General features: G+C 50.2%; 1 protein-coding gene across 5 annotated transcripts in view; it reads right to left on the bottom strand.

The window, feature by feature from the left end:
- LOC140409259 (leucine zipper putative tumor suppressor 3-like) overlaps positions 1-20,159 on the bottom strand; it is a 344,557-nt gene that overhangs the window by 93,768 nt on the left and 230,630 nt on the right. The window contains exon 1 of one of the 5 annotated variants that reach the window (XM_072497605.1): positions 5,291-5,421. The exons of 2 other annotated variants lie outside the window; for them this stretch is intronic. The gene's annotated coding sequence lies outside the window, so the exon portion shown is untranslated. 2 more of the 5 variants (XM_072497600.1, XM_072497603.1) reach the window with 2 other exon arrangements.

Below are 20,159 nucleotides of genomic sequence, written 5' to 3'. Positions count from 1 at the left end.
TTAGCTTAAAGCCCAATCACAGCCCTATTTAGGCGATTCGCAGTACACTTAAGAGAATTTGGACTACGTATGGGACAGTATCCCAAATTTGAACAACATTAAGTTCGTACTGGTGGTTACAAACATGTAGTGAAAGTAGCAGGAGTAATTTGACGGAACCAATGAAAGAGCAGCGCACAAATATGTCTATCACTCAGCATTGTGGTTAAAGTTAAAACTTGTTGGACAAGTGTGAGATTTTCTTTAGTGTACTTGTTGCAAGAGTGGATCCGTTCAGCCAAATAACTGGTTGTTTAGGGATTAGACATAATTCCTAAACAAGGTGGCACAGTGGTTAGTACTGCTGCTTACAGCGCCAGGGACCCAGGTTCAATTCTAGCCTTGAGTGACTTGTCTGTGCGGAGTTTGCACTTTCTCCTCATGTTTCCTCCAGGTGCTCTGGCTTCCTCCCACAATCCAAAGATGTGCAGGTTAGGGGGATTGGCCATGCTAAGTTGCCCCTTAGTATCCAAAATATTAGGTGGAATTATGGGGATAGGGCGGGGGAGTGGGCTTAGGTAGGGGGCTCTTTCAGAGGGTTGGTGCACACTCAATAGGCAAATGGCCTCCTTCTGCACGGTCCTGATTCTATGATAAACTAAATTATATTGAATTTACCGTATAGGAGACATTCGACCCAACGGGACTATGCTGGCCATTCTGCACCACATGAACCTCCTCCTATCCTTTGTCACCCAACCTTATCAGAATGATTCTCCTTGAAGATCTATGCTGATAGAACATAGAAAATACAGCACAGAACAGGCCCTTCGGCCCACGATGTTGTGCTGAACTTTTGTCCTAGATTAAGAACAAATCACTCTACACCCCAGCATTCTACCGTTATCCATGTACCTATCCAATAGCTGCTTGAAGGTCCCTAATGTTTCCGACTCAACTACTTCCATAGGCAGTGCATTCCATGCCCCCACTACTCTCTGGGTAAAAAAACCTACCTCTGACATCCCCCCTATATCTGCTCAATTGTTCCTTGTGGTAGTGATTTCCATATTCTAAGCACCCTTTGGGTGAAGACGCTTGTCCTGAATTTTCTATTGCATTGATTGGTGACTATTTGATATTTGCAGACCTAGTTTTAGTCTCCCTAGCAACTTGAAGCATCATCACAATGTCTACCTCTCAAACACAAACCTTTGAACCAGGTCATACCCAAGTCTTTAAAGAGAAAATCTATTCAGTCTTTCCTGAGAAATACAACCCTTCAGTTTGGATGTGGAGTTCAGTGCAACTTCCTTGGAGAGGAGAAATGTCTTCACCCAGCGAGTGGTGGATCTGTGGAACTCACTACCACAGAAAGTAGTTGAGGCCAAAATGTTGTGTAATTTCAAGAAGGTGTTAGATATAGCCCTTGGGGCTAAAGCGATCAAGGGATATGGGGGAAGGCGTGATCAGTGTATTGAACTTGATGATCAGCCACGACTACAATGAATGGCGGAGCAGACTCTTGCCTCTATTTCCCATGTTTATATCTGTACTTCGTCCTGTCCATGGAACCCCCAGTTTTCCAATCATTAATTTTAATGACCAATCGCTCTGCTCAATTCTCTAAATCTATATTCCCATCCAGCGATACTCAGCACTGAGAAAATAAGGTTCTCCATTCAGGCCCAAAATCAGGTAGTGAGCAGTTAAGCTTCCTTTTTTAAAAAAATACAAATTATTCTCCAATGTCATCATTGGGTTCTTAATTTTAATCCTGGACTGAGGCGAAATGCCATCTTCAGGCTGAAGGATTAAAAACAAGCAATCCTGCAGCCCCTTTCTCAATAGACCATCTCCTGCTGACCATTATGGCCCTGCTCCAGAAGCAGCCCATCACCCAGGATCGCTGACCTGCTCGCCTTTGCTCCAGCGCCTCTGACAACCCTCACCGTCACCTTCTCTCTGCCTGACAACTGCCAAATCCACTAACCCTGCCCAGTCTCTCTCTCCCCGCCCTCCTCCCTGCCAACACCTGCAGTCTCGCCACCCCAGATCCTGCCTTTTACGACAGGCTGTCAAACATTCAAGATGGGGAATACTGAGCAACAACGAAACAACACGACAGGGATAGATTGTAACAGTTTTCTTCAGCTCAAAATGTCTGCCGGCTTGGATTCCGCCCTGCCTTGGGTTGCCAACTTCCAGAATATTCTAGAGTCTTCAGGCATTGAAGATTTAATCTTCGACCCATCACCGCTGTAAGGTGTAGCAGGAGAAAAATCACAGGAACACGGGTTTGTTTTAGATTTTCTATGAACATTTTTGATTGTTAGTTATAAATACATTGGCTGGGCAGGAAGCTGCTGTGGGGTGGGGTGGGGATCATGTGATGAAACCTCCAGGAATATGTCTGTACAGAGTTGGCGACCCTAGTCCCCAGTCCACTCGGTGTGGTTAGGTGACAGGCATCAACGACAGGAGGAACAATGAGCAGGTGTAAGCAACACTGTTTGACTTTGATGTTCTCCTACCCCTAACTGCTTAATCAGCTTCACTAAAAATAAACATGAGCTGCACTATTTAGCTGGGTCACATGAGCCACCTCTAATCCATCAGTGCCATATAAAAATAGGTAACTTGCTAGGTCCCACGTCATTGTCTAAAGAACAGCACCGTAGCATTGTTGGGCAGCACGGTAGCATTGTGGATAGCACAATTGCTTCACAGCTCCACGGTCCCAAGTTCGATTCCAGCTTGGGTCACTGTCTGTGCGGAGTCTGCACATCCTCCCCGTGTGTGCGTGGGTTTTCTCCGGGTGCTCCGGTTTCCTCCCACAGTCCAAAGATGTGCAGGTTAGGTGGATTGGCCATGATAAATTGCCCTTAGTGTCCAAAATTGCCCTTAATGTTGGGTGGGGTTACTGGGTTATGGGGATCGGGTGGAGGTGTTGACCTTGGGTAGGGTGCTCTTTCCAAGAGCCGGTGCAGACTCGATGGGCCGAATGACCTCCTTCTGCACTGTAAATTCTATGTAAATTATTTGTTAACCCAATAGTAGTGGCGAGGCAGTACCGTAGAGGTCTTGTCATTGGATTCGTAATCCAGGGACCAGGGCAATGCTCTGGGAACATGGGTTCAAATCCCACTATGGCAGATGGCACAATTTGAACCTGCCCGGATCCTATTGGCTGGGGGCAATTGGTTACCCCATGACTCTTGCGGAACACGTATTTTCTTTTAATGTACGGAATGATCTGTTTGAGCTGCGCACAGAACAATACTTTTCACTGTACCTCAGTACACGTGACAATAAACCCAATCCAATCTAATCATTTCTTGATCTCAGCCTTGGATATACTCAATGACTGAACATCCACTAGCCTCTGGAGTAGAGAATTCCAAAGATTCACAATCCTCTTGAGTGAAAGAAATTCTCATTTCAGTGCTCAATAGCCGACTCCTTATCAAAAGACTACTGCCCCTCATTCTGCAGCCAGGAGAAACAGCCCCTTTCCAGAGACTTAAGACCATCATCCGGGATGGCATTTAGCTGCAACATCTTTCGGATGAGATGTTAGACCATCTTTTGTAGACAAGCAATGAAGCTCTCGCCAGTGTCCTGGTCAATATGTATTCATCAACCAACTTCACTAGTAAACAAAAATCAAGATTATCTGGTCATTTATCACATTGCACACAACTAACTCACATTGCACACAATTAACTAATGGGCAGCACGGTAGCATTGTGGATAGCACAATTGCCTCACAGCTCGAGGGTCCCAGGTTCGATTCCGGCTTGGGTCACTGTCTGTGCGGAGTCTGCACATCCTCCCCGTGTGTGCGTGGGTTTCCTCCGGGTGCTCCGCTTTCCTCCCACAGTCCAAAGATGTGCAGGTTAGGTGGATTGGCCATGATAAATTGCCCTTAGTGTCCAAAATTGCCCTTAATGCTGGGTGGAGTTACTGGGGATAGGGTGTGGAGGTGTTGACCTTGGGTAGGGTGCTCTTTCCAAGAGCCGGTGCAGACTCGATGGGCCGAATGGCCTCCTTCTGCACTGTAAATTCTATGATAACTCACATTGCACACTACTAACTCACATTGCACACTACTAACTTCCACAAACAGCAAAGTGGCCACTGTGCTTCCAACATTACAGAGCCAGCCATTAGCTGTAAAATGCTTTGGGCTGTTCTGAGGCACTATATAAATACAAGTCTCTCTTTAACTTTGGCAACATCAGAAATATAAAACCATTTCTGTTAAAATGTCAATTTAAGTCCAAGTTTTATTTGTGGATTGTGGCTTCGTAGTCTGCTCATGTGGTTCTCGCATCCTTATTCGCAACTGTTTAGCACAGAATCACTACAGCGCCGAAGGAGGCCATTCGGCCCACTGTAGTGATTGAGCACTTCACCCAGAGCCAATCTCCCACACCTCCTCCCCGTCCAATTCCCGATTGAATGCTTCCACTGAACCCGCCTCCACCACACCCTCCAACAGTGCATTCCAGACCCTAGCCACTCACTGTGTGGAATGGGGTTTGCCTCATCGCTTTCCCCTCAATGGCCAGTTTCTTTGGATCTGCGCCCTCTCATTCTCGATCCTTTCACGGGCGGCAACAGTTTCTCTTTATCTGCCCTGTCCATGCCCCTCACGATTTTGAACACCTCTGTCAAATCTCCTCCATGCCTACCTTTCGTAAGAAATAAAGGCTCTATCTAAACTTTTCCAATTCTAATATAATCCCCCCGCCCCCCGCCCCCGTCACAGTGAATGCCTCCAGACTGATCTCCGGGTTTGGTGTCCTCATTCTGAAGGGCAATGGAGTCACTCTGCTCCTGGGTCAACTTGACAAGAATTTCTCTTGTATTTAAGCCGCTCCAGCGATGGTCCCTGGGGAGCTGCAGATACCCCCCCCCCCTGGACCCACCGCTGAAATGACTCACAATCAAATTGAATAAAAAGTTATTAAAATGATAAATGGGTAACGAGCACAGCGCGGGGGCAAGCACCATACAATGTTTAAACCACATAACACACATTGCCCACTGGATATGATCCGCAATAGATTGCAGATATAACGCAGCTTTGAGGTTGGGGCCAGCCGCTCGGAAACACTGCCACAGATCGGAAAACACATTAAGAGCCAGTGGGTGATACCTGCACGTTCCCAGTACCTGCCGCATCTTCGCGCTGCCCCGAGAGAGGGTGAAATACAGCTCACTTTGAGGAATGCACTCGCACTCTCCTCCAGATCAAACCCTGACTGCACCGAAACATCTCCCACACCGAGAATAGTCAAGTCACCTGTGCCCAGACTCCTCAGTTCCTCCTTCACACCGGCCCATTGGCTGTGTCTCCACCTCGATGTGCTCACTTTCAACCTATTGGTTTTTCATGAGCTCATCTGCATCTCGCAGCCTTGTTTACAGTTCTGGCTTTTATTCACCCCTGGGATGGGGTGCCTGGAGTTATGAACAACAGCTCCGCTAAAGCTATTGCCAGCCCCCTTCAAATAAAAGAGACTCAGGTCCCCTCAGTGTTCCTCTCAGTCCCAATCACGAAAGCTTAAAGGCAGGTCTCCTGATTTAACCACTTCATTACTGTCATTTTTGTTCATTAGATTTCTGTAAATCCCTGCTTTCCCTGTCAGTAGACTTCAGCGACTCAAAGGAAATAATAATAATGATAAGAATCTTTATTATTGCCACAAGTCGGCTTACATTAACACTGCCGGAATTGAACCCGGGTCTCTGGTGCCGTGAAGCAGCAGTGCTAACCACTGTGCCCCATGCCACCCATGAATGGTTAAATAAGCTTTGCTTGTTCACAATGCCCAGCACTATAAGCACATGATGTGCTGAATCCATTGTCATTCAGAGCACACTCCCAGAACCATACAACACATAAAAACATAAGAAATAGGCGCAGGTGTCAGGCATTTAACCCCTCGAGATCCCTTGTCAGTTCGGCTAATATGATGTGACCTTAACTTCACTTTCCTGCCTGCCTGCCATAACACCTGGGGCGGGGATTCTCTCAGCCGGGGCCGGGCCGGAGATTCCCCGCGACCGGCGCGAAACCGTCCCGAGGCTGAGAATCGGCGACATTGCCGCCGGCGTGGTTGGCGTGGTCGCGGGCCGCTCTACACAGCCGGCCCGCCGATTCTCGTGCCAGGATGGGCCGAGCGGCCGTCGTGGAAACGCCGAGTCCCGCAAGCGCTGTTCTAACCTGCTCTCAGCCGGCGGGAACTGAACATTGAAGGGTCGGGTGGCGGCCTCTGGGGGAGGAGGGGAGTCCTACCCCAGGGGGGCGGGGCCTCCGATGTGGCCTGGCCTGTGATCGGGACCCACCGATCGGCGGGCCGGTCTCTCTGTCTCCCGGCCTCCTTTCTTCCGCGCCGGCGCCTGTACTCCTGCGCCATGTTGGGTCGGGGCCAGCGCGGACAAGGGACAAATCGCACCGGTGGGACTGCGCTCACGCGGATTCTCGCCGGACCCACTGTGCATGCGCACATCCCCCGGTGCCCATTCCACGGCTGGATCAGCAGCTGGAGCGGTGTGGACCGCTCCAGCGCCCTGCTGGCCCCCTGTAGGGGCCACAATTGCTGATCCAGGGCCGTGTTGACGCTGTCGGGAAACGTGATGGCGTTTCCGATGGTGTCAACACTTAGCCTCAGGATCAGAGAATCCCGCCTCTGGCTCCCTTCTGATCGAAAATCTGTCCAACTCAAACTTTGAATAAATTCAATGACCCAGCCTTCACTGGTCACTTGAGGAGAGGATTCCAAACATTGATGACTCTCTCTGGGAGAAGAATTTCTTCCACATTTATGTCTGGGATTTCCTCATTTCTGCGAGATCCCTTATTCCGAAACTGTGGCTCTGAGTTCTAGATTATCCCGCAAAGGAAAACATCCCCTCAGCATCGGCCCTGTCAACGCCCCCCCACCCCCTCAGAATCCTACATGTTTCAATAAGATCGCCTCTCATTCTTCTAAACTCCCCAAATAAAGGTCCAACCAGTTCAACCTTTCCTCATAAGACAACCCATTCACCCCAGGAATCAGGCCAGTGAGTTTTCTCTTCTCTGTCTCCGATGCAAGTATGTCCCTCCTTAAGTGAGTACGTGGAGTACGCTACGTTTGTTCTTACTAATGCCTGTACAGTTGCAGCAAGATCGCCCTACTTTTATTCTCAATTCCCCAGAAGGAGGCCATTCAGCCCATCGTACATGTGCTGGCATTTTCGAAGAGACCAGTCCTGCTCCCCTGCTCTTTCCCCATCGCTCTGCAATTATTTCCTTATCAAGTATGCAATTCCCCTTTGGAGGTTACCACTGAATCTGTTCCCACCAAACTCTCAGTTAGTTCGTTCCTGCAAATAGCTTCTTCTGAAGAATCGTTCACCCTGCAGAATCAGAGTCTTTCGCCACACCAGGAAGTGGAAGAATTTTAACTGCATTTGTTTTCAGGCTGTCTGGGAGAAAACGTTTTTTGTAATTTGAGAAACGGAAAGATTGAATAGTTTTACTTTTTGTTTGAACACAAGCAGAATACTTTTGTTCCCTTCAAAATAAACACAAGTTTCTATGGATGCAGGGAATCTGAAACAGGAGCAGAAATGTCTGGCAAACATTGAGCTGTGGAGACAGGAACAGCGTTAACAGGTCTGAGATTTAGGCCGGGGGTGAAGGGAACTCGACAGGTAGTGGGGGCATGGAATGCACTGCCTGTGGAAGTAGTTGAGTCGGAAACATTAGGGACCTTCAAGCAGCTATTGGATAGGTACATGGATTACGGTAAAATGATATAGTGTAGATTTATTTGTTCTTAAGGGCAGCACGGTAGCATTGTGGATAGCACAATTGCTTCACAGCTCCAGGGTCCCATGTTCGATTCCGGCTTGGGTCACTGTCTGTGCGGAGTCTCCACGTCCTCCCCGTGTATGCGTGGGTTTCCTCCGGGTGCTCCGGTTTCCTCCCACAGTCCAAAGATGTGCGGGTTAGGTGAATTGGCCAATGATAAATTGCCCTTAATGTCCAAATTGCCCTTGGTGTTGGGTGGAGGTGTTGAGTTTGGGTAGGGTGCTCTTTCCAAGAGCCGGTGCAGACTCAAATGGCCGAATGGCCTCCTTCTGCACTGTAAATTCAATGATAATCTATGATTAATCTAGAACAAAGGTTCAGCACAACATCGTGGGCCGAAGGGCCTGTTCTGTGCTGTATTTTCTATGTTCTATGTTCTATGTTTGGCGACATGGAGGTCCTGCTGAATTTATCGGCAGTAGGTCATTATAGTTCTTTCCGTCCATTCCTTGTCCAGCAATCAGACAATTTGATACCCCTCCCTCACATGGATATCACACCCCCTCCTCATCCCGGGCTTTCGGAAACTCGAGACTCCGAGTTTTCGGAGACTCGGGGCAGGAAATTGGCAAGCTTAAACAATACTGAGGGACACTGACTTCAATATGTTAACAAAATGGCCAGTCCCCATAAGGTCAGCAATGAAACACATGGTGGGTTTGGAGTTCTGTTTTGATTGGTATTTTTGATCCCAACAAACCCCCCCTCCTTCTGTGCTCTTCGCCTCATTCGGGAAGGTTTAACATTTAGGACACCTCAGTTTGGTAATGAAGGGTTCTCAAATGTCATGGGGGGGGGGGGGGGTGCGAGGCATGATATCCTAGTTGGGGAGGGGAAATTATACCCTGACGGAGGGTGTGAAGTACCAGTGGGGCGAAGGGGAGGTTGTATCCATATGGGGGACGATGTGTGATATGGGTAAGGGCTGTGCTGTCCATGTTGGGGATGCAGTGTGATATCCATGTTGGGGAGAGGTATCCATGTGGAAGATGGGGTGTGATATCCATGTGAGGGAGGGATATCCATGTTGGAGATGGGGGTGTGATATCAGTTCTTAATGGCATTTGTTCATATATATAAGTAACTGCCATCCTGCCTTCCTGACCCCCCAGACAATAGCAGACGTTGCTAGCTGATCCATGGTGAGGTTTGTGGTTGACGGGGGCGGGGGGAGTGGGGATTGGGAAGGGAACTCCCTCAGGTTGTAGTGGGAGGAGGAGGTGGGTGTTTTTTTTGTAAGACATCAATCAGGCCATTGATGGGGAATTCCTAACAATCAGGGGAAACCAAGACTTCCTGACGGGTTCTGGGCAGTGGAGAGGGGAAGCACTTCTACTTCTACTCCTCCTAGTACACAGGGAGTTCTGGAATTTGTGTAAGCCTCTTCTAGTTAGTCAGCTCCCTCCTCCTTGTGATCGCGACCAGGCAACAGGCAAGACCAATCTCCAAACACACTCCCTACCACATTCCTACAAAGCCTCAATCTTTGGGGAATGTCCCACTCTCCATTCCTTAGGGAAACTCCATCTCTGGACTCCCCCCAGCGGGAAAACCACCGGCGCTGCTTTTTAAAACTTAACTTGGCCCATACCTGCCTTTCAGTGGGAGCAAGACATGAGTTGTCGCTGTAAAGGTTACGGTGCCTGGAATAATGCTCAGGATTGCAGGCGGGATCACAGTTTTTGAGATTTTAACCCCTTGTCCAACCCTTTCCCATATCCATCAGGGGCCTGAGGAGAGTTAACTCTGTGGGCGCGATTCTCCGGAAAGATTTCTAAGCGTTGTAGTGAGCAGGAATTGCTGCCAGCTTCCCGGCGCTCGGCCCAGCCAGGCCGGCAACGCTATTCAACTTATTTGGTCCACGTAACGAGTCTTCATGAGCCTCTCACTGCAAATGGCTTGCCAGCTGACTCGCCGGGACCGCCCTCACAGCCCGCGCTAACAAGGTCGAGCAGCACTTGCTCAGCCAAAACCAGTCAGCTCGAAATAATGGCACCGAGGATAGCAGCTCCAAGATTCAGGGACGCTGACCTGGGGATGCTGCTAGACGCTGTGGAGGCCAGGAGGGTGCCCCATTCCCCCAAGGGGCCAGGAAGGTCCACCATAGGGCAGCCAGTGCTGCCTTAGTCAAGGTTGTGGGGGCAGTCAGCTCGGGCAGTGTGACCAAGAGGACTGGACTCCAGTGCAGGAAGAAGATCAATGACCGACACCAGGCAGCACGAGTGAGTAGATACCAACACATACCCCGCCCCTGCCGAGATCATTCCACCCCCACGGGAGTGTCCACTGCCCCACCCCAGGCGAGACAGCAGTTGGAGGTTTGCTGGATCCCAGGACCCAGCTGGGTCCCAGCCTGATGCTGAGCCTGTGGAAGAGGTCATCCTGGAGCTGATAGAGACGATAGAGATCGGCCAGGACATTCAGAGGGAGATGTCAGTGTCACTGCAGCAGATCCATATTTGCTTGGAGGAGTCCCAGAGGCTACGAGTGCATCCCCTGGGAGTTTGGATGTTGGCTGCTGTGTATGTGGTGTTGCCTCCCGCTGTGTTCAAACATAGTGGCCATGCATCAAGCTGTGACTGGGATGCTAAGCAATGACTCCCACAAGCTACATGGCCCGCCCACCCACAGGAATCCACTTGGCTTGTGTGAAGTGCTAACTTAACCACGATTGCCAATTCCCAAAAGCATTCAGCTGTACAGCCAGAGGCCTCGGCAGTCATTGGGGCCTATGGGCGGTCGGTGGGGCAGACAGGCAGGGACAAGGATTGATCCAGGGATTGGCATGGTGGTGCCGCACGCAGTTGCCCCCGCAGCTCCCCACCCAGCCTCCCATGGTGGGCCACCCCTGCGGAGGGTCCCCCCGCTAAGCACTGGGATGGCAAATCCAGTGCCCCTGGCTCTTTGCCTGTGAGCAAAGATGGCTTCTCGCCTCCTCGGCTCCCCACAGAAACCCTTCCACCAGGTTCACGTTTTTCAAAAGGAGTACTAATCGACACCAGCGTGACCACTTGCTGGGGAGGCCGATGAATGACAGGAGGCTGTTGGATAAGGGGTGGCTCTTGTTAATTGTATGGAAATGGGGCTTAAATGGTGATAATTGGTTTCTCGCCACGCTACGGCGAGATCCCGATTTCGCCGACGGGAGCGGGCCTGCTGCATCCCAAACTGTTTGGTGTCTGGCACGGTTCTCGTTTTCTGCCTCTCCCGCTATTCGCCGACCTCGTTTCGCTTGAGCGAGAGCGTAACGAGGCCGGAGAATTGCGCCCTGTATCCCTAAAGGTGCTGCCTGACCTGCTGAGCATTTTCCAACGTCATATGTTTTATTTTATGCATCAGAATATAATCCCTCTTATTCCAAGCTTTTCCCCCATCACTCCCATTTAGTGGCATGGGCCCAGAGATTCTGGTGAATGATCTTTTTTTGATCTGGTAATGGAAACAAGAGCAATGTCGCCCCCTTCAACGTCAAGGCCTTTCTCACAGTAACACAATCAAACTGAACTGAACACCACGTGGGTGATTTGATGAAAGGCATTGCTCACATTAATTGAGCTTTTGACACAATTCAACACATTTTTATATTGGGATAAAGAGAGAATGATTTAGCTTCTGTACACTTAAATGGGCAATAAAACTTTGACCCTGGAGGTATTATGTTCAGTGAATGAGGTATTTGTTCCACTAAAAAATGCAGTTGTGTTTAAAGGTCAAGATTGATTCCACAGTGACAATGCCAGCAAATAATGTTTGTGAGGGAAGGATAGGCAAAGGGATATAAAGCAAAGACAGGGAAACAGAGATTTAACAAATCAGCCGTGAATTCATTGAATAGTGAATGAGGCTCAAGGGAACAAAATGGCTTAGATCAGACATGATCTCATTGAAGGTCAGAATAGGCTCAAGGGGATGAATGGCCTATGTCTTTTATTATGTTCCTATCATCCATAGCATGGCTATGGCACAAAAGGAGACCCTCTGACCTGTCATGTCCACATTGGTTCTCTGCAAGAGAAATACAGCTAGTCCCATTTCCATCCTTTCAGTGTAGCTCTGCAATTTCTTTTCTCTTCTGGTGCTTTTCCAATTCCCTTTTGAAAGTCCTGGCGAATGTTCCTCCATCGCACTCCCAAGCAGTGCACTCTTCCTTGGGCCCACACCTACAACCGACCCCCCCCCCCCCTCGCCACCCCCCCCCCCCCCCCGCTCTCCCCCCCCCCCCCGACCCCCCCCCTCCACTTTCGATAAGGGACGAGCCGTAGTCCTTTTAACCAACACTATGGGCGGGCTTTAACTAAATGGGAACAAAGTCCCACAGTGTTTAGCCGCATGTTTTCCGGTGCTTGCAGCGCAGAGAACCACAAAGCTATAAAATAGGACTCACGTTAGATAGGGGGCCTCTGCAGGGAACGCACAGCCGAGGCTGCACATAGCCGCGTTTTGTACACGGAGGAGCTCCGCTCGCCGGAACTCCTCAATGTAGCAAGAGATTGGGAGGCCATTTTTAAATGGTGTCCCGACCACTGAAGCCCCGAAGTGATCCCTGACCACCCAGCAACAATGCACTGTGGGAGAGCCTCCCCGAGTCTTAGCCCCCTTGATACTGATGTCTTAGGCAGGTTGGTTCGATGTGGACTGCACTCGATGCAGGGAAGTTAGAAACAGACGTCTAACACAGGAGAAGATCCAACGCTGTTTTATTCAACTAGATGAACTGCTGTACATATTCAGCTGTGGGTCGACACTATACTGATCTGACTAGTGACCTTGTAGTAGCCTGACCAGACTTACTAGCTACCGCATGGTGTTTGTGCTTGCTAGCTCGTGGACTCTGACTGTCTCAGTAGCTGGGTCCCGAGAGAGCGGGAAACCTAGTGCCCTCTGGCTTTATAGTGGTAGTGTCCTGTCTGGTGATTGGCTGTGCTGTGCTGTATGCTTACTGGTCATCCTATGTGTCAATCACTGCCTGTCTGCATCTCATTATATACATGAGTGGATATTATGACAGATACCTCAGCTAAATGCAGGATGGGAGCCTGTTCTGATTCCTCACAATCCTGTAGATGGTCATGCAGCTAATTAGTGGTGTTGAGGTTTTGGGTTTCTCTGCGTCTAACATGAACTAGGCAAGCTTGTCCTATGTTGCCTGGTCGTAGAGCTGCAAAGCAAAGGTTGGGGTATATAAATTGCTATAACAATAAGGAATTTTGTCTGGGACTTCAGAGCTGCCAGTTATCTGATTGGTCAGCAGCACTCGGAGGCAGGGCTTCCTGCACCTGAGCGGTAGAAATCCCGCCTCCAGCCTATGAATGGCCAATTAACTGTTAAATGACAGCGAGACAGCCTTTCCTTCCCTGGGCAGGCTTGCCGCCGACCTTTTAGCCAGGAGGGGTGGGGACCACAGAACGCCATAAATTCCAGCCCCAGGGGCGAAATTCTCCGTAATCGGCGCGATGTCCGCCGACCGGCGTCAGAAACGGCGCAAATCAGTTCGGCATTGCGCCGCCCCAAAGGTGCGGAATCCTCCGCAAATTGAACGGCCGAGCCCTAACCTTGAGGGGCTAGGCCTGCGCCGGACTGATTTCCGCCCCGCCAGCTGGTGGGAAAGGCCTTTGGTGCCCCGCCAGTTGGCGCGGAAATGATATTGCCGGGCGGCGCTTGCGCGGGAGCGTCAGCGGGCGCACACGGCATCTCCGCGCATGCGCAGTAGAGGCGGTCTCTTCTGCCTCCGCCATGGTGGAGACCGTGGCGAAGACGGAAGGAAAAGAGTGCCCTCACGGCACAGGCCCGCCCGCGGATCGGTGGGCCCCGATCGCAGGCCAGGCCACCGTGCGGGCACCCCCCGGGGCCAGATCGCCCCGCGCCCCCACCCAGGACCCCGGAGCCCACCCGCGCCCCCTTGTCCCGCCAGTAAGAGAGGTGGTTTAATCCACGCCGGCGGGGCAGGCATTCTAGCAGCGGGACTTCGGCCCACCTAGGCCGGAGAATCACCGGGGGGGGCCCGCCAACCGGCGTGGCGCGATTGCCCCCCCCGCCAAATCTCCGGTGCCGGAGAATTCGGCAACCGGCGGGGGTGGGATTCACGCCAGCCCCCGGCAATTCTCCGACCCGGCGGGGGGTCGGAGAATCTCGCTCAGGCTTGTCGCTCAGCGAACATGTTCATGCTGCCAATGTCCCTTTTTTATTCCACGGGCTTCAATTTTGTTGGTAAACCTGCAATGTAAACCTGCAACCTTAGCAAACATCTCGTTGGGAGGAATTTTCTCATTTTTGTTTGTCTAAGTGTGAACTCAGGTGGGAAAAGCGGAGGTGGACGGCACGGTGGCACAGTGGCACTGTTGCTTCACAGCTCCAGGGTCCCAGGTTCGATTCCCGCCTTGGGTCACTGTCTGTGCGGAGTCTGCATGTTCTCCCGTGTCTGCGTGGGTTTCCTCCGGGTGCTCCGGTTTCCTCCCACAGTCCAAAGATGTGCAGGTTAGGTGGAACGGCCATGCTGAATTATCTCTTTGTGTCCAAAGATGTACAGGTCAGGTGGGATTGCGGGGATGGTGTGGGGGATTGGGTCTCGGTGGGGTGCTCTTTCAGAGTGTTGGTGCAGGCTCGACGGGCCGAATGGCCTCTTTCTGCACTGTAGAGATTCTATGAGTGGAGCCTGGCAGATGCACTGCTGGCTTTTCCCACCATATTTTTAAACACTTAGGGGAAAAAAGTGAAGGGTCGGGTTCCACGATGTCACGCTGGTGGGATGGGCTCTGAACCTCATCTCCTGACAGATCTTTTTAAAGGGCGCCCTGATGTAAAGAATATAAAAAATAGAAGATAAAGATATCCCCCCTCCCCAAAAAAGGAAAACCTCTCCCTCCAAGGAATTCACCCCCCTTTTCCCACCATGGAATCCTCCCACACGGACCCCACCTCCCATTTCCCTCACGGTCACGGAACCTCCGGCATCTCCCCCACAGACACTCCCCTAGCACTGCCCGCCCCCGCAGTGCCCACTGGCACTGTCCCCTGCCACTGCCCCAACACTACCGCAGTACTGTCCTCTGGCATTGCCCGAGTACTGCCCGGGCTTGACCCTCTTCCCCCCGGGGGCTGCTGTTACTGGTGCACCCCCGACAGGTTCTGTTTGCCAGTTCTCCATTTTTATAATCCAATATCACATCACGCCGCTGGAGAAGGGGAACCTACCTATATGGGGGGGATGTTACAATGGGAACAAAGAACATTACAGCGCAGTACAGGCCCTTCGGCCCTCGATGTTGCGCCGACCTTTGAAACCACTCTAAAGCCCATTTACACTATTCCATTATCATCCATATGTCTATCCAATGACCATTTAAATGCCCTTAATGTTGGCGAGTCCACTACTGTTACAAGCAGGGCACTCCACGCCCTTACTACTCTCTGAGTAAAGAACCTACCTCTGACATCTGTCCTATATCTATCTTCCCTCAATTTAAAGCTATGTCCCCTCGTGCTCGACATCACCATCTGAGGAAAAAGGCTCTCACTGTCCACCCCATCTAATCCTCTGATCATCTTGTATCTCAATTAAGTCACGTCTTAACCTTCTTCTTTCTAAACAAAATAACCTCAAGTCCCTCAGCCTTCCCTCATAAGATCTTCCCTCCAGACCAGGCAACATCCTGGTAAATCTCCTCTGCACCCTTTCCAATGCTTCCACATCCTTCCAAAAATGCAGCGACCAGAACTGCACGCAATACTCCAAATGCGGCCGCACCAGAGTTATGTACAGCTGCAACATGACCTCATGGCTCCGAAACTCATTCCCTCTACCAATAAAAGCTAACACACCGTACGCCTTCTTAACAACCCTCTCAACCTGGGTGGCAACTTTCAGGGATCTATGTACATGGACACCAAGATCTCATCCACACTACCAAGAATCTTACCATTTGCCCAGTACTCTGTCTTCCTGTTATTCCTTCCAAAATGAATTACCTCACATTTTTCTGCATTAAACTCCATTTGCCACCTCTCAGCCCAGCTCTGCAGCTTATCTATGTCCCTCTGTAATGTGTTACATCCTTCCGCACTGTCCACAACTCCACCGACTTTAGTGTCATCGGCAAATTTACTCACCCATCCTTCTACGCCACCCTCCAGCTCATTTATAAAATTGACAAACAGCAGTGGCCCCAAAACAGATCCTTGTGGTACACCACTAGTAACTGGATTCCAGGCTGAACATTTCCCATCAACCACCACCCTTTGCCTTCTTCTAGCTAGCCAATTTCTGATCCAAACTGCTAAATCACCCTGAATCCCATGTCTCTGTGTTTTCTGCAGTAGCCTACCGTGGGGAACCTTATCAAACGCTTTACTGAAATCCATATACACCACATCAACTGCTTTACCCTCGTCCACCTGTTTGGTCACCTTCTCAAAGAACTCAATAAGGTTTGTGAGGCACGACCTACCCTTCACAAAACCGTGTTGACTATCTCTCATTAAATTATTCCTTTCCAGATGATTATACATCCTATCTCTTATAAACCTTTCCAAGATTTTGCCCACAACAGAAGTAAGGTTCACTGGTCTATAGTTACCGGGGTTGTCTCTACTCCCCTTCTTGAACAAGGGGACATTTGCTATCCTCCAGTCTTCTGGCAGTATTCCTGTCGACAATGATGACATAAAGATCAAAGCCAAAGGCTCAGCAATCTCCTCCCTAGCTTCCCATAGAATCCTAGGATAAATCACATCCGGCCCAGGGGACTTATCTATTTTCACACTTTCCAGAATTGCTAACACCTCCTGCTTAAGAACCTCAAGCCCTTCCAGTCTAGTAGCCTGAATCTCAGTATTCTCCTCGACAACATTGTATTTTTCCTGTGTGAATACTGACGGGGAAGGCCCGCTAATTGTGTTAAAATGCTTTCATGTGGAATTCCCATCATTGCATGGCAGGAACCCCGTTACAACTCCCCACTGCCATACCTGCCTGCCGAAAACAGTGGCAGAAAATCCCCCCCCTTGAGTCCATGTGCACTACATCAACAATATTATCCTCAGCAAAAGAGTCATATAGTTTTTCAACATGAAAACAAGCCCTTCGGCCCAAATAGTCCATGCCTCCCAGTTTTTACCACTAAGCTGGCCCCAATTGCCCGCATTTGGCCAAAATCCCTCTATACCCATCTTTCCCATATAATTGTCTAGATGCTTTTTAAAAAACTGTACCCGCCTCTATTACAGCCTCTGGCAGCTCGTTCCAGACACTCACCACCCTGTGTGTGAAAAAATTGCCCTTCTGGACCCTTTTGTATCTCTCCCCTCTCACCTTAAACCTATGATTATGATCTTTAGTTTCAGACTCCTCTACCTTTGGGAAAAGATGTTGACTATCTACCTTATCTACGCCCGTCATTATTTTAAAGACCTCTATAAGATCACCCTTTAAGCCTCCTATGCTCCAGGGAAACAAGTCGGGCTGGATTCTCCAAAAATGGGGCTATGTCCCCACGCCGGCATAAAAACGCTACGTCTCGTGCCAGACGGTTCCTTCAAACATTTTACAGCTATTTACCTACCTTGCAGGGGCTGACAGGGTCCTGGAGTGCTTCCCACAGCTGTAGCTGCGGATACGGGCCCCCGCACCTCCCGTTGCGAGTCTGCGCATGCGCACAACTGCGGCCTGGACCAACAAAGACGGTCCCAACGATCTGCCCTGCGCCGCTCGATCTAACCCGTCCGATCGCCGCCTCGGCCGCCCATAAACACTTGAAGAACTTTCAAGTGGTTATTGGATAGGCACATGGAGCACACCAGATTGACTGGAAGTGGGATAGCTTGATCTTGGTTTCAGACAATGCTCGACACAACATCGGGGGCCGAAGGGCCTGTTCTGTGCTGTACTGTTTTATGTTCTATAAGGCCCCCCCGCCCCCGGTACTTGATCCCCCCGTCCCCCCCACCAGGGCGGCCCCAGACTGAGTCCGCAGCCGTCGCGTGAGAGTCCCGACCGGCCAGATGTGGTTAGAACCACGCTGTCGGGAATTCGGGCGGTCAGGACCGGAGCATCGCTGGCGGGGTCTCTGGCAATGGCCCCCCAGCCATGCCGCGTAAATCGCACACGAGCGATTCTCCAGGGACCGGAGAATTACGGGAGCGGCGCCGAGCCCAATTCTTGCGTATTAGTGGCTGCGGAGAATCTAGCCCCCAGTCTCTCCAGCCTCTTCTTATAACTCCAACCATCAAGTCCCGGTACCATCCTAGTAAATCTTTTATGCCCTCTTTCTAGTTTAATAATATCCTTTCTATAAAAGGGTGACCTCATGTTTTGGTTACCGCATCAAAAATCCCATGAGTCATACAAATTTCCTCCTATCACACTACAAACGGCAATGTAAGAGGGACAGTCACCACAAATTTCAATATATTTCTAACACTATGTCACCAGCTGTGCCCAGCATCAGAATCCTAGGAGACCTTTTTTAGCCATCTCGTTAGATCTTTCTCGTGAAACTCAAAGACCTCCAAGTGTTTATTATTTATTACTCCCATCACGATTGTGGTTACATTGACGTCTCACTGGGAAAAAGTAAACTGAAGATGGAGGGAAATTCCACATTGGCCCCTCGTCTACAATATCATAATGTTGTCAGAAGATCATTGTGGAGTGGTCCCACAAGGGCCTTCATCAATGAAACAGTTAGGATTATGTGAATGCGGGAAGGAGTACATTATAGTTCGTTTCCCCTTTAATGTATCTGTGCAACTTGTCTCAACTCCATGTGGTAGTGAGTTCCAGATCCTAAGTACTCACTGCACAAATAAGGTTCTCCTGAATTCCCGAGTGGACTTATTAGTGCATTTCTGATATTTATGGCCCTCAGTTCTGGGCTTCGAAACCACCCACCCCCACACTCTGTCAATGTCTTGTATTATCATCAAAATTTGTTGTTTGACGGAATTCTCCCATCTTACCCATGGCAGGTTTGATGGTGGGCAAAGTGGAGAATTAGCGGGAGCCAAAATGTCAGAAACCCATTGGCATAAAATCATGTTGTAATTCTCTAAATGGTGGGTTAATGGCGGGCCGGTCATCCCACTGGCTGGTGCTGTGAACACCATTTGCATCTCATGAATGTCCATTAAAACAGCTGACATCCTGTCAGGCCTTCCTATCTTATGCCACGCCAGCATAAAATTACGTCAATCTAAATCACGACAGATAAAGAGTGGCAAGCACAAGGCGGTCCTTAGTTCGCAAGAGGCATTGAGGTGGGCGCAACAAAGCCTTTCTGCCATCGTGCTGCGTTGCACCTAACGTGCTGCGTTGCACCCATCACTGCCAGGGCAGGTCGGTTCGTACCCTCTACCTCCATGCCGAGCTGGTCGTCATGGACAGCACTGTGCTGCTGGACCCATGGACCCTTCCTTCTATGTCACTGAGTTGGATCAGTACTGTGGGGAGTACAGGGGTCTCCTTCTCCCTGGTGCCATACACCAGTGTCTATCCGGAGTGTATATCCGGACAGCGCTGTGCTGCGGGACTCATGCAACCACCACAACAAAGGTCTGAAGTTCAACTGGGGTGGAGTGTGAGGTGAGGCCACAACGCGGAGTTGGGCCTGAAGAAGATCAGGGTGGCAATGTGGAAGGAGAACTGTGCAAGGAGGGAGTTGCAGGTCACACAATGGCAGGCAGAGGCACAAGGAGCTGGGTGAAGAAGTCAACCAAAGAAAGACAGAGGGAAGACCAAGGGGAGGGAAGCGGGAATCCAACTAGCTGCATGAAAAGCTCACAAACAAGGGGGTGAAAGGGATACCACACTGTTTACTGGAAGGGGATGCAAGAAGACTCCAGATGGGATGGGTAGAGGTCCAAGTGGGCCATGGACACCTGGCAGGCGATGGATTCGGGTGTAGGGTTGTTGAATTGAGGAACAGATGTCTTCCTGAGTCTGCTAGCTTTTTCGCTTTGGGTTCCAGACATCGTGCAGTCTGGTGAAGACAGGTGAGCTGGAGAGAGCAACAGGAGTATGCTAGACTGGTGTTTAAATAGGGCGCCAAGAACTTCAAACCTGTTAGCAGAGGGTGTGTGAATGAATCAGCTGTCTGCCTGCCAGGAGAGTTGGGAGAGGAACTCGCTTGTGCACAATTAATGAGCCTCTAGGTGCAGGACCTGGTGCGGGATCCCACCCTTCTGGTCTGCGCGACAGGCTCACAACAGAGTTTTCTTCCTGTCGAGTGAAACGTATGGAATCCGCCCTCCCCCCCAACAAACACATTCATGTGCACCTCAAAAATAGTGCAAAGAATTTGATGGTGGGTGAAAGGCA

This window comes from Scyliorhinus torazame, chromosome 3 (assembly GCF_047496885.1).
Source record: "Scyliorhinus torazame isolate Kashiwa2021f chromosome 3, sScyTor2.1, whole genome shotgun sequence".
Lineage (NCBI taxonomy): Eukaryota > Metazoa > Chordata > Chondrichthyes > Carcharhiniformes > Scyliorhinidae > Scyliorhinus > Scyliorhinus torazame.
This window is presented reverse-complemented; position numbering and strand designations above follow the sequence as displayed.